We start from the raw sequence: 15359 nt of genomic DNA, 5'->3' as shown, positions 1-15359 counted from the left end.
GCGACAATCTCCCAGAACTGTCTTCCGTCTGCCATAATGAGAAAACTCCAGCGCCAATGCACTTGCGGCGCTTCGATTGCCGAAGTCGCCCGAAGTTTCCTCGAGGCAACTTCGGAAATCGAAGCGCTGCGAGTGCATTGTTGCTGCCGTTTTCTCATTATGGCAAGCGCAAGGCAGTTCGGGGAGATTGTCGCCCCGCAGAAGAGGCAATTAGTCGACATGCAACTAAATCTCTCTGAATCTGCTCGTGTGCCCTGCCCTTATAGTGTTTGAGAACAACTGATTTTATTTAATATAAACGTCTCAAACGACTCAGTATGCAGTTTAAAACCCTACATGGGCTCAACGTGTTATTTGTATAGTTCCGATTTGGCCCATAACTTCGTTCTGCAGATCAGCCAAGAGCAGCTTATTTCTCAGCCTGGACAAATGAGCTGATCTTTCTATGTAGGAGCAGCTTTTATTCTTGATCCATCCATAACATCATTACAGAATGCCACACCGAGTTTATTCCAGTTTATTCATTGGAAGGCGTGAAATAAATGGGCCTCATTCTTCCTATTCCTGATAATATCTTGGTCAGAAAACCACTTTGGCTGTCTAGGACCATGTACTGTAAAAATCTGGGGCCCTCTTTGACTTACTAAATATATATATATATATACAGTGGCGGAACTAGATATTACTGGGCCCCACAGCAGATTATTTTTCAGGCCCCCAGGTTGACCAGTTTTACCAATATTTATTTAAATTGTATATGAATTAGGACATATATATATATATATATATATATATATATATATATATATATATAGATATATATATATATATATATATATATATATATGGAACATGGAGAAGCACTCACCAAAAACACATCATGGCTGGGTGCAGGTAAACTGTGTACAAAATAGCACTTAACAGGCTCATTTAGAGTAACCGATTTTAATAGAAAAACAATAGAAAGTCCAACGTTTCGATCACATAAAAGTGATCTTTCTCAGGGAAGTTCTATGGGAAGGTCAAGAGCTATGAATATACTGTCAATTATATGTTTGATGATGTCATCGGTTATAATCGGAGTGATATAACGTCAACTCAGTGTTCCATGACCTTGGCCTTTGGCCTCGTGTTTTTATATGGTCATGGAACTCCTCGGTAACTTATAATATCATTATATTTTACAAGAGGGGGAACTTTATTCACTATATATTCTATGCCCACTTGACACACACACACTGTCTTTTATAAGCTGCAGTAGGGTATCTGGTCCATCTACACAAATAAGGCAATGAGTATAAGTCTACATTTAAATTCTGGTATTTTAATCCACAACCTTGAAGCCTCCACCATTCTGGTAAAAATAGCCTCTCAATCCCAGTAAATATAGAGTAAACTCTCATCTCAGGGAGATAAGGGAAAGGCTTCCTACCAAAGAAGGCTTGGGGGTCTGCACTGCCCCCAGAGACACTTGTGATAATCACTCCCCCCCTCTTCCAAAAGTCAATCACCGATTACACCTTTAAAGGAGTACGACATGCATGTATCCCAATAGCTCCAAAAATATATAATATCAGCTTATCAGTGTCTGGCAAATATCAGTGTTGGAAAGGGTCCCTGTCACCAATACATAACACCCTATGCACTGTAGTATTTAATATATATAACAGCCACATGCTCAATAATAAAATAAAGGTGTACATGCCCTAAAAGTACCATAAATACATACGGAATAGTGTAAATAATAAAAATATTAGATGTCTCAATCACTTGACCATATAAAGAAGGGATTCTTAGCCTATGTGCTTGGGAATCAAAAATGGGTCCCTATGCAGTGGGGCTTCTGTCTTCAATATAAAACAACCATTAAATGAGAAAAGCTGATATACAGAAAATACATATTAGCAGTGTAAAACTGCCAACACCATGAACACACAACAGAACGCAAAATGATTCAAAATGGCAAAAGTGCTCATTCTATCCAAATAATCCACATTTTTGAAAATGATTTCCTTTTTCTCTGTAATAATAATAGGGATGCACTGAATCCAGGATTCGGCCTTTATCAGCAGGATTCCGTCAAATCCTTCTGCCAGCCAAACTGAATACGAACCCTTATTTGCATATGCAAATCAGGGGTGGGAGGGAAATCGTGATTTTTTTGTCACAAAATATGAAGTAAAAAATGTTTTCCCCTCCCCACCCATAATTTGCATACCGAATCTTTCGGGCAAATACCAAAAGATTCGGTATTTGGCGGAATCTTTCGCAAAGGATTTGGGGGTTCGGCCGAATCCAAAATAGTGGATCCGGTGCCTCCCTAAATAATAAAACATTAGCTTGTACTTGATCCCAACTAAGATACAGTCTAATTAATCCTTATTGGAGGCAAAACCAGCCTGTTGGGTTTATTTAATGTTTACATGATTTTCTAGTAGACTTAAGGTATGGAGATCCAAATTACAGAAAGGCCCTTTATCCAAAAAAAGCCCAGGTCCCGAGCATTCTGGATAATATTTCCTGTATATGGAAATATTTTATAAGTTATTCATGGCTTGTGTATCTCATAGACACTTTAAGCCCATACATGCATTCCACACGATTCATGCATCTGCTATGCATACTTAAACAACATAGACTTTATGCACAAGAAAGCCACCATTCTTGCTGCAGATAGTAAGCACCTAGAATCCTAACACCAGGTGGAGTCTATCCTAGGAATTTAGGATACTGTTATTAAGTGCTTGCAACCCAAAGGCTGTAAAATGTAGATTACAAATATTGTATATCTAGTTATGGCTGATGGTTTGATATACACAGTATATTGGGAGATAATACAACACTGCCACCTGTTGTTATCTTCTAATCATTACGGTTGCACAAACCCCTGGAAATGTCAGCTGCAATGGGCAAAACAGGTATTGTTCACACAAACTGCCTGCCATTTTTTTGCGCTTCCTATAGAAATGACATCACAACATCAAAAAAATCCCTTATTGCTGGGCTCCAAGGTTTTTTCAAATTAAAAAAAGGGAATATAAAGGGGAGGTGGGCTACAGAACATTATAAACCATGCCCACTTTTAAAAGACAACTCCCTCTTTAACGTCATATTTAAAAAAAGACAAGGTTGTCGTTTTAGGATTCGTATTGTCCAGTAAAATAAGGTTTGGGCATTGCAAAAGAGGTATACCGGAGACCCCTACTGGTAAATAACCAGTACAATCATCTCAGCTATTCAATGGGGAAATATTTATCAAACACTAAAACAAAGTTGCCGGAGAGAATTTTCAGTTGTTTACTTGTATAGGATAAATTTGGGGTCATATTAATCAAATCAGAGCAAACCCTATTTACACCTTTCAACTCAAGTGCGCAGCATTACAGGGCAACAATATTAACCACAACAACCCCTCATATTCCTTTCGTACCATTGAAACTGGAGAGCTGCTGAATAAAAAGCTAAATAACTCCAAAAACCACAAATAATAAAAAAATGAAAACCAATTGCAAATTGTCTCAAAATATCCCTCTCTACATCATACTAACAGTTAAATCAAAGGCGAATAACTCCTTTAAAGCTTCAGATCCAGTTCCACCAAGCACTTGGAATCAGCTGAATCTGAATTCGGCCGGAAAAAAAAGGCAGAATCCCGAATTGAATTGTGGATTCAGTGCATCCCTAATTGTTGTATCTTTCAGCTCACAAATGTTAAATGGGGAAAATAGTAGAGAACAACAAAAGAGGGGTTTTGAAATGTTGACAATAAAGGGCTGTGACCTATGGTATTGAAATGTTGATAATAAAGCTCTCCAACCTCAGGAACCCCCTCTGTGGTATAGAAATGTTGATAATAAAGGTTTCTGAATTCAGCAACCCCCATCATGGTAGTGAAATGTTTATAATAAAAGCCCTGTCCTGAGAAAGGCACCTCACTATAGCATCCAAGCACTGAAAACATTGTAGTCTTCTGTAGAACCAAACCATAGGTATTAAATAGGCTTAGACCTAAAGAAGAGACCTGCACCTGACTCAAACCCGTTGCTCCTCCACCTGCACCCTACCCTAACCCTGTGCGGCCCTCTCTTTATATACCTGCGCCTGTCACTGTGACATCACGAAAGGGGCTGGGGCCTGCTCGAGTATATAAATTAAGGAGCGCAGAGGCAGAAGTAGGCCACAGGCAGAGTGAATTGAGGCTAAAGTTCTGAAGACAACGTGCAGAAGCCGGCCTGAACCCTTCTGACCCACGGGCTTCGGGCTGGCCCATACATCACTGCCCCTGTGGATAAAAACATTGACAATAAAGCATAAGGTTTTGGATAGATGTATTTGCATGGCAGAAATTGTTTTGCGTACTCTGCACCTTATGCCACATTTTTTATCTATTATCTAAACCAGGACAGAAGTGCCCTTGGAATGAGCACTAAGAGATGAGGTTTTGAGTCCCTTTTTGCGCTTGTGCTTAAATATAGATTTAAGGCAAGGGCTGGTCAACATTTCTACTTGACAACATGCAAGTAGAAACAAAAGCATTTAAAGAGGCCAAGGTTAAACGAGGGGACATGTTGGAAATTTCCATTGTGTATCGGGGTGAGTGGCATTGAAGGTTGGGTGGATGATGAGAATGCCTCAGAATATCAAGCAAACACTTGCAATCTATTGAGAGGAAAATGTGAGATCAGGCCTGGCTGTGCCGCATGAGTTTAAGCAGCGAGCCTATTCATACGGAATAGAAAAGACGTATTCATCATAGCATAGGGCACCATGTTCACAAGCCTGGTTTGGCAGAAGAATGGCATGATTATATTATTTAAATAGAACAGACAAAAGGGGAAGAACATACTAGTAATGGGGCATAGATGGGAATTGTGAGGTTACAAGTTGTGTATTTTCCATTTAAAGGAACCGGATATCTGCAAGAAGTTTGTATGCAGTTTGTAGGGGACCACAGGCCTGGGTGCAAAAACTGCACCCAGATACAACCCTCCAGTCTGTCCACCTGTCGGGACATATGTCGTCCTTTATATTGCATATATTCTTGTAGCATTCTCTACTGGGGGGGGGAGGTATTTGCATCCATTGCTCCCACAGTAGTTGTGTCACTTATGCCTTGAGTTTTAGGGCTAGCTACACCCCTACATCAAGGTTCCCTAAAATGCTCACTAAGGCAACATTTATTCCCCCAGTCTGCCAAACTATTCAACAAAATATTAATCATTGCTTTTAGGCATAAATGCAGACTTTAAGTTTTCTTTTCTTGATGAGAATGCCCATTTTGGTGCCAGATATAATATTGTTAACATTAATATGCCTACAGTATAAGTGCCACATCTAACATTGGCATGAAGAGTTCTTCTATCAGCAGAAGTTCACATCACCTGATTTGCTGGCATCAGTGAGGCCATCTCCCATGAAATTATAAGTACTGTGATAAGTAATTATTGTCTGTCTCCTATTCTCAAGCTCCAATGGGAGATTGTGTAACCAGTTCTCTAATAACAAGACTCGGTTTCAGACAATTACCTCTCTTGATGCCTCAGGGAGGTTTGGCAATTAAAGATCATTAAACATCAAATAGTTAGAGGCAAGGCAGGGAGTGCAGACATTCTGGGGCATTCAAAACACAGAAGCTTTACTGGATCTGCTGCATTCATTCTGAATACCCTATAATAATAATACTTCTGTATCCTACAGCCAGAGAGACAGCTCAGGATCTATAAGCCCCTTATTCTGCATAATTCTGCGCTGGCCTCCAAACACAGAAGCAGCTCAGGATCCATGTAATACTGCTTGTATGTCCAAAAAACAGCAGCTGGAGATCAATAAATCTCTTATAGCATATAATATGTGTTTACCAGCTTTCCCTAATTCCCAAAATAGTCCAAAATAGTGGATTTGGTGCATGCCTATGCATTGTATATTGCTCCGCTGAACAACAACAGAGGGAGAGGAAACATGATTTTTGCTTTAAATTACTTGTGCAAATTAATACTTTTAGAGGCAGATTTATTAAGGATCGAGTTGTGTTTTCCAGGTTATTTATTTATTTATTTTTTTAAACTCAAATTTTCCGAGATTTATTATACCCCAACTGTGGAAATTGCTTGAATTCATTAATACACCATTTAAAACCTGGTGTGGTCATGTAGGAGTCAATGGCACAGGTCCCTTGAACCATTTGAAGATGTTAATAGCCTTCATGATGTTTGAATTTTTTTGGGGGGCTTTCTTAAATGAAAAACCATTGGAGTAGTGAGTTCATAGTGAGTGCCCATATGTAATTAAAGGCACTAAGTTTGCCCAGGAGCAGTAACCCATAGCAACCAAGAAGGTGTTTGCTTTTAAACATGTGACCAGGGAATGCTACCTGCTGATTGGTTGCTATAGGTTACTGCCCCATGGCAAACTTAGTGCCTTTAATTACATAACCCCCTTAGTGTTTTGTGCTTCTCGCTTTTATTTTTAGAAGCCATAAACAGTATTGATAGGATCTCAGTGGGCAGAAGGTAAAATTACTACAGCATCTTCCTCCGTCTAGTGCAGGTAGAGGTTCAACGAGGGGCATAATTAGAGGCTTGTTTCCAAAAATTTAAAAAATTGATCAAGAACTCCACCTGCTTGCATTGCTTGCCAGACACCACCAGTCTTTACTTCAATCATACGGTTGCTTGTCAGCCCTTGATTTGTTCATATATGCAAGATCTAATTATTTGTGACAGTCATCATACTGCTACCCCTGTGCTGTGCCAGCCATAAACTATGTCTCCTAAGGGTGCCATAAGACTGTAGCACAGTACAGGGTTTAAACACCTGTGTAGCAAAGGCATTTCCCATATTATACTCTTATATCCCCGGAAAACAGAAGTGGTTATAGATCTATAAACCACTTATATCAAATAATAAATTGCTCTGGATCTAGAAACTCTTCATGTCAATTAATTATGCTGTAAGCTAATACCTAGGCAGTGAGAAGAAAATGCTTATGTTCTGAAGAAAGAAATGACTTCAGTGGGAAAGGTGAAACATTTGTTTGTCTCTTTATTTTACACAGTCATTGCCTGCTCATATTGTTAATTTGTAGAAAGATAAAATTACAATTGTGTTCATTGTGTTCTTGTGTGTAGTGCAGCAAAGTTTGGTGCAAAAAAAACTTTAGTATACTATAGAATGGCTAATTCTAAGCACTTTTTCAATTGGTCTTCATTTTTTCTTTTTTATAGTCTTTGAATTATTTGCCTTCTTCTTCTGACCTTTTTACAGCTTTCAAATTGGGGTTACTGACCCCATCTAAAAACAAATGCTCTGAAAGGGTACAAATGTATTGCTATTACTACTTTTTATTACTCGTCTTTCTATTCAGGCCCTCTCTCATTCATACCACAATCTTTTATTTAAATCATGCATGGTTGCTGGGGTAATTTAGACCCTAGCAACAAGATTGCTGATATTGCAAACTGGAGAGCTGCTTGATAAAAAGCTAAATATCTCAAATAATAAAAAATGAATTCCAATTGCAAATTGTCTCTGAATATCACTCTCTGCATCATACTAAAAGTTAACTCAAAGGTGAACAACCTCTTTAAAGTACTTGCAAATATATAGTGAATAAAGTACCCCCTCTTGTAAAATATAAGGATATTATATGTTACCGAGGAGTTTCATGACCATATAAAAGTACGAGGCCGAAGGCCGAGTGTTTTTATACAGGTCATGGAACTCCGAGGTAACTTATACTATCCTCATATTTTACAACTGGGGGTACTTTATTAATTATAATACACAAATTTTAGTGAGTCATGTGACAGAAATTACATCACTACTCACCGTTTATAACTGATGACATCACTACTCACCATTTATAAGGATATAATTTACAAGATATTCACGGCTTTTGTGCAAAAACGGAACTAGAGGGGGGCGGGCCCTGGCGCAGGACGCGCAGCCGGGCCCCCGCCCCCCTTCGTAAACCCGGAACTGGCCGCCGAACATGCAGCAGGCGGACTGCTGGGGGGCCCTGAGGGGGTGCGGGCCCTGGCCCGCTCGCAACCCCTGCTCACACGGTAGTTCCGCCCCTGCTTTTGTGTATTATATAGTGAATAAAGTACCCCCTCTTGTAAAATATAGGGATGTTATAAGTTACCGAGGAGTTTCATGACCGTATAAAAACACGAGGCCGAAGTCTGAGTGTTTTTATACAGGTCAAGGAACTCCGAGGTAACTTATAATATCCTCATGTTTTATAACTGAGGGTACTTTATTTATTATAATACACAAGATTCAGTGAGTCATGTGACAGAAATGACATCAGTACTGACCGTTTATAAGGATATAATTTACACGATATTCATGGCTTTTGTGTATTATATATATATATAATAACAGGCTGCAGGTCATTGGGTCCAGTTTGGGAACGGGTCTGAACAGGATAGGGGACACCTTTGGTTGGTTTATGCCTGTTTTTCTGCACTTTGCACCCTGCACTACCTTTTTAAATGTTTTAAACTTAACACCTGGCCAGCATAAAAGTGGAAACTATTTTTCAAGGGGCATAAAAATTCTGTACCTGAAAAATATGACAAAATGAACAGCTAGGAAAGACTCTGTGGTGTAATACACATTTGTAAAGTGTAACTATTGCCGGGGTTAAACATTAGACAAATTTTTCTATGTAAACAAAGGCTGTAGGTCAAAGTAGTACAGCACATGGAAGAAGAACAGAATGAGATCAAAAAAAATGTTTTCCAGAATGAAATATCAGTTGACGTAGTTGCTGCATGGTATTTATCTGAACAAATGTCTAAAATATATGTACATGTGGAAAAAAAGCATTTAACATTGCTGGACTGTTGCTAACCTGACCGAAATAGCAACGGGCATAAATACAAAGCATTACAGCACAGGCCCCTGAGAAAAGGAACACAGATGGGTAGGTGGGAGTCATGCCTGTAGTTTATTTTGAGGATACCTTAATATGGTTGGCAAACACTATGATAATATTTTGGAGCAAAAGAGCCCAGTAAGGCAGTTGGATACAGAGGCTGAAAAATATGGAGCACTAATGAAGAGGAGAGCACTAATGAATCTTTCCTACTTGAGTGCAAGCTTTCGTGAGCAGCACCCTCTTTATTTCTAGTGTGTCTTTTTATCTGTATGTGTGGATGCATTTACCCATCTCCTCTTACAGTACTGCAAAATAAGTTGTTATTTTTGCCTGGCCAAACGTTTTCATACTTGTTGCAGCGGTATGAATGGGGGTGGGACTAAACTCTTAGCAAGGCTATAGAAACATAAAAACATTTTAATACCCATCATTCTCTAGTTCTGAAGTTGGCCATTTGGCTGGGCCCCCTTAGCCTGTAACTAGTTACAGATACATAGAAACATTGGGGTAACAGTCACCCTGCTATAGTTCCAGGGAGATCCAGGGCACAAATAAGCTCTCACCCCAAATCTCCCCCTAACTGTCCTTCAGGCTGGGCCCCCTTAGCTCATAACAAGGTTACACATATATAGAAACATTGGGGTAACAGTCACCCTGCTATAGTTCCAGGGGTACCCAGGGCACAAATAAACACTCACCCCCAAATCTCCCCCTAACTGACCTTCAGACTGGGCCCCCTTAGCTCATAACAAGGTTACAGATATATATAAACATTGGGGTGTCACCCTGCTATAGTTCCAGTGATACCCAGGGCACAAATAAGCATTCACCCCAAATCTCCCCATAACTGTCCTTCAGGCTGGGCCCCCTTAGCTCATAACAAGGTTACAGATATATAGAAACATTGGGGTGTCACCCTGCTATAGTTCCAGGGGTACCCAGGCCACAAATAAGCACTCACCCCAAATCTCGCCGTACCTGGCTTTCAGGCTGGGCCCCCTTAGCTCATAACAAGGTTACAGATATATATAGAAATATTGGGGTAACAGTCACCCTGCTATAGGTTTTGTAAAAAGGATAAACCGAATCTCATATCCAGTGAGAAATTCAATACATGTATAAGTACAAGTTCAGTGAGGTCTGATAAGGTTACTCTACCTTTAATTAGGTTTGCCAACTTTTCTGGATAAAAATACCGGCCTTCCTATATATTTATTGTTTTTCCCTATTAATAACATTGGGATCAACCATCATTTTTATTTTGAGGCCAATACTGGCAGACTAACACCAGGAGAAAACCTCTCCTCCCCATTCATACCTCTAGCTAGGGCTATATGCAACTTACCTTGATAAATACAGGATAAACAAATTTTACAGCTGTAATAGTTCAAAAACTGACTTGTAACTGTAACTTACAGTGGGAAATAATTCAGCACAAATAAATATGCTACTGTACCAGCCTTCTGGAAGGGAGGATTCAGTGGAAGTGTTGTGTGTGGTGTTCATGATGGGTGATCGGTGCCTCAGATTAGAATGCTGTAAAAGAAATCAAAAATATACAGTAAAATCTCACTGTTACGTTTCCGGCATTTTACATTGTTTTTTGTGGTCTCACTTTTATATTATGCATAATACATTGCTCTGATTTTACATTTTCTGGGATTTGCACCATTTTTTCTGGTCCCCTGAAAAAACGTAAAATAGGGGGTTCTACCATATGGTGAAAGGTTTACACCCTTGATTAAATATAATAAAGATTAAAGGGCCATATGTCTGCCATGATAGTTTTTATCAGTTCCATTACTCTTCCAGCTTAATGGCATTTATACAAAGGATTTACCCTGTGTTCCTGTGCAGTGGATATTCGTTTACAGCATGGGAAGGCAGGAGTTAACTGATCAAAGTCTTCTCTATGGGGACTGTACTTACGGGAGTTGATATAAGTGCTGAATTTGGACCTACACAATTTTATCTGCATTCAGCATTTACATGCTTTCCCATGGGAACAGCCCCCATAGAGGAGATGCAGGTTGGGTTAACCCCTATGTTCCTGTGTGATGGAAAGCATAAAACACTTACATTGCACAAGAGTGAAGGTGCAAGTGCCTGTGTATAAGAGCCCTTTATAAAAAAAAAGTCAGGTTCAGTTTCCTGATAAAATGTATCTACAGATTTCTCAACAGTAGAAATAAACCCGAATTTTTTTTTCTTGTGAGATAGAGATTGATTACACTTCAGTGTACAGAGTGCAATGGTGCAATTTTAAAAGCTGCAGTGCTTAGCTGTGCTTTAGGATAGCTGCAGATGGGGCAATACACTATTTTATTTTAAGGGGGTTGTTCCCCTTCCAGCACTTTTTTTTTCTGTTGGTTTCAGACAGTTTACCAAAGATAAAGACTTTTTCCAATTACTTTCTATTTTCAAAGTGTGACCATTTTTCTAAGATTGAAGTGTAAGTCTAATTATTTTCAAATAATCGTGAAAAAAACGTAAAATGTGGACTTTATTGTTTTCAGTCGGATGAAAAACGAGAAAAAGTCTCATTGGAAAAAGCTTTAAATTTGCCAAAGACACTACTCCTGCTGCCAATTTGCCATTTCATTATCACTAGGGATGCACCAAATCCAGGATTCGGTTCAGTGGCGTAACTAGATATTACTGGGCCCCACAGCAAATTATTTTTCAGGCCCCCAAAATGTTTAGAGGTTGACTTGTTTCTCCAATATTTATTGAAATTGTATATGAATTAGGGCCTCATGGGGCCCCTATACCTCCTGGGCCCCCCTGCAGCCACAGGGTCTGCTTCCTCTATAGTTACGCCCCTGATTCGGTTGGTGTTTGGCCTTTTTCAGCAGGATTCGAATTCGGCGAAATCCCTGTGCCTGGCCAAACTGAATCTGAATCCTAATTTGCATATGTAAATTGGGGGCAGAAAGGGAAATCCCTATACTTTTTGTCACAATACAAGGAAGAAAAAAAATTGTTTCCACTTTTTCCTTTCCCACCACTACTTTGCATTTGCAAATTAGGATTCAGATCGGTATTTAGCAGAATCTTGGGGATTCGGCCGAAGATTACTGGACAAAAAGAAGATGGCTGCCGTGAACTCCAAGGCCAGAATCTGTATGGAGGGGTGAGTAAAAAATTAGGGGCTTTTGCCCGGGGTTCAGGTAGGGTGGGGGGAGGAGGGGGGTCTACCCAGGGTAGTAGGCAGGGTTTTTTTTTATTACAGGTTGAATTCTCCTTTAAAGGGGTGGTTCACCATTAAGTTAAGTTTTAGTATGTTATAGAATGGCTAATTCTAAGCAACTTTTCAATGTGTCTTCATTATTTTATTTTTTTTTGGTTTTTGCATTATTTGCCTTCTTCTTCAGACTCTTTCCAGGGTCACTGACCCCCTCTAAAGACAAATGCTCTGTAAAGCTGGCCATACATGAAGAGATCCACTCGTCTGGCGACATCGCCAAACGAGCGGATCTTTCACCAATATGCCCACCAACGGCAGGACTATATCGGGGGAATCCGAACATTCAGCCCTAGGGCCGAATGATCGGATTACAACAAGGAGCAATGGGCTCCGACTGGTCGATCGACTGAAAAATGAAACCTTCCCGAATGATATCATGGGCAGATATTGATCGGGAAGACCCGTCAGAAGCCCCTATACACGCGCAGCTAAATTGCTAATTTGGTGTATGGTCACTTTAAGGCTACACATTTAGGGGCAAATTCATCAAGGGTCGAATATCGAGGGTTAATTAACCCTCAATATTTGACTGGGGAATGGAATTCGATATTCGAAGTCGAAGGATTTTGCGCAAATACTTCGATTGAACGATCGAAGGAATAATCGTTCGAACGATTCGAAGGATTTTAATCCAACGATTTAAGGATTATCCTTCGACCAAAAAAAGTTAGGCAAGTCTATGGGGACCTTCCCCACAGGCTAACATTGAGCTCGGTAGCTTTTAGGTGGTGAACTAGGGGGTCGAAGTTTTTTCTTAAAGAGACAGTACTTCGACTATCGAATAGTCGAACGATTTTTAGTCGAATCCTTCGATTCGAAGTCGAAGTAGCCCATTCGATGGTCGAAGTAGCCAAAAAAACACTTCGAAATTCAGAGTTTTTTCTCTTCTATTCCTTCACTCGAACTTAATGAATGGGCCCCTTAATGTAATTGCTACATTTTATTCCTCATTTCCTATTCAGTCCCTCTCCTATCCATATTCCAGTCTCTCATTCAAATCAACGCACGGTTGCTAGGGTCATTTTGGACCCTTAGCAACCAGAGGGCTGAAATGGCAAACCGGACAGCTGCTGAATAAAAAGCTAAATACCATAACTAATACAAAAGCATTTGTCTCAGAATATCACTCTCTACGTCAGACTAAAAGTCAATGTAAAGGTGAACATCCAGTTTGGAGTGTTTAGAGGGGCGAGCAGCAGCTTCTCCTCACACAAAGGAGCTATGGAAGGGGGGATGGGAGGAGGAGGAAGGCCCCTGGATCATTGATGCTGCTGATCCTGTATCCATGACAACCAGCCGCAAAAAGCGGTACCACAGCGGCGAGCTCACCGTTCTAGCCACTCCCACCGAGTGCCCGCGCTAACACGGGAGGGGGGCGTGCCTTGGCTTCAACTCTCTCTCTAATGTTTCAAACTGGGTCATTTGTTACTATTTTACCTCAGAAAGTCACGCGCTCTGCTTTAGTTTCTCATAACTAGCAGGTCACGCTCTCTCTATATTACGCCCCTCCTGTGGCGCCGAACCCGCCTCCCCTCGCTGGTCACTCTGTGCCAGTCGCCCATCCCTCCCTCCCCTTCACCGTCACGTGACTCGCTTCTCCTGACAGCTCCTGCGCGCGTTCCTTCTGCGCGTTCCCGCCTCCCTCCATCTCCTCCTCCCTTTTCGTTCTGCGGAGCAAGGAGACAGCGAACACCGGGCAGCACCGTTAGGACTGCACGGCCAGGTACCGGCAAATAATACAATGCATAGGGGGGTGTGTGTGTGTGGCACTGGGGGGATGGGCAGGGGCATGTGGTGCCAGTCTCTCAGCAGCAGCAGCAGCATCTGAGGTGCCACAGGGAAACACTGAGCTGAGTGTAGGCACGCAGGGACAAATAGATGAGACTGCTGCTTCCTCTCATCCCTCAGTCTCCAGGCATCTCTCTTAAAGGGCAACTCCACCCAATTCCATTCAATGCACCTTTAAACAGCACTGCTGCCCCATTCCCTTTCTTTTTTGACTCCTGAGAGCATCTAGCACAATCCCCGGCTGATTCCCAGTCCTGCAGGGGGAGAGCCGACTCCTGAGAGCTACATTGTTCCGAGAGTCGGAACCGCACACAACGGCGAAAGGGATCTCAACCAGCCAGCCAGTGACAAGTACTAATAATGACCACTCATTATATACACAGCAGAACCCCCATGTTATGTTTTGCAGGGGACCAGAAAAAAAAAATGGTGTAAAATCCAGGAAAATGTAAGAATCAGGGAACTGTATTCTACATAATATATAGGGGGAACCACAAAACAACAATGTAAAATGAGGAGATGTAAAATTGAGGTTTTACTATATATATATATATAAATCTATAGAGAGAGAGTTTGGGTGGAGATCCCTGTTAATGTCTTTCATTGCTGCTGCTGCTGCTACAGATTTGCCACTGGTCCTCAACTGTCAGTTCTACTATTTTTCTGCCTATTTTGTAGGGATGAACCGAATCCTATCCTACTATTTTGGATTCGGCCGAATCCCTGCCCGAATTTACATATCGGAAGGAGAAATAATTTTTTAACTTACTTGTTTTGTGATAAAAACTCACGCAATTTCCCTCCCGGACCCTAATTGGCGTCTGCAGATTCGGATTCGGTTCGGCCGGGCACAAGGATTCAGCCGAATCCGAATCCTGCTGAAAAAGGCCGGACTGAATCCTGGATTCGGTGCATCCCTACTATTTTGTGTCTGTCTGTGTCATGTACATATTTCTGTTATCCAACTGTGTAGGTCTGTTTTATATCATCTATAGATCAATGCCTAGTCTATTCCTTACCCTCCTTATATATATATATATATTCATTCATTCATTGATATATCCATTCCTTCCTCATTCTAGGTCACACACATATATATATATATATATATTATGTCGGTACAGTGAACGCACTCCTCCCGGATATAATTCAATCGATGGTGGTGCGTTGGTCAATGTTTGATAATACAATCCAATGAATGGACCCGCACTCGTTCATATTCAGTGAAATAAATGTGTCTTTATTCACAGGGTCATTTCCAACGTTTCGGTCCTCTCTGGGACCTTTTTCAAGGATGAAAAAGGTCCCAGAGAGGACCGAAACGTTGGAAATGACCCTGTGAATAAAGACACATTTATTTCACTGAATATGAACGAGTGCGGGTCCATTCATTGGATTATATATATATATATATATATAGATATAGATATAGGGATGGGA

The 15359-nt window shown here is 40.8% G+C and overlaps 1 protein-coding gene across 5 annotated transcripts in view; it reads left to right on the top strand.

The window, feature by feature from the left end:
• The first annotated feature begins 13751 nt into the window (after nucleotides 1–13751).
• Nucleotides 13752–15359, top strand: part of mapt.L (microtubule associated protein tau L homeolog) — a 45611-nt gene continuing 44003 nt past the window's right edge. Inside the window, 1 exon segment of one of the 5 annotated variants that reach the window (NM_001088761.1) lies at nucleotides 13752–13854. The gene's annotated coding sequence lies outside the window, so the exon portion shown is untranslated. 5 annotated transcript variants of the gene reach the window in all.

Source organism: Xenopus laevis, chromosome 9_10L, assembly GCF_017654675.1.
Source record: "Xenopus laevis strain J_2021 chromosome 9_10L, Xenopus_laevis_v10.1, whole genome shotgun sequence".
In the NCBI taxonomy this organism is placed as follows: Eukaryota; Metazoa; Chordata; class Amphibia; order Anura; family Pipidae; genus Xenopus; species Xenopus laevis.
This window is presented reverse-complemented; position numbering and strand designations above follow the sequence as displayed.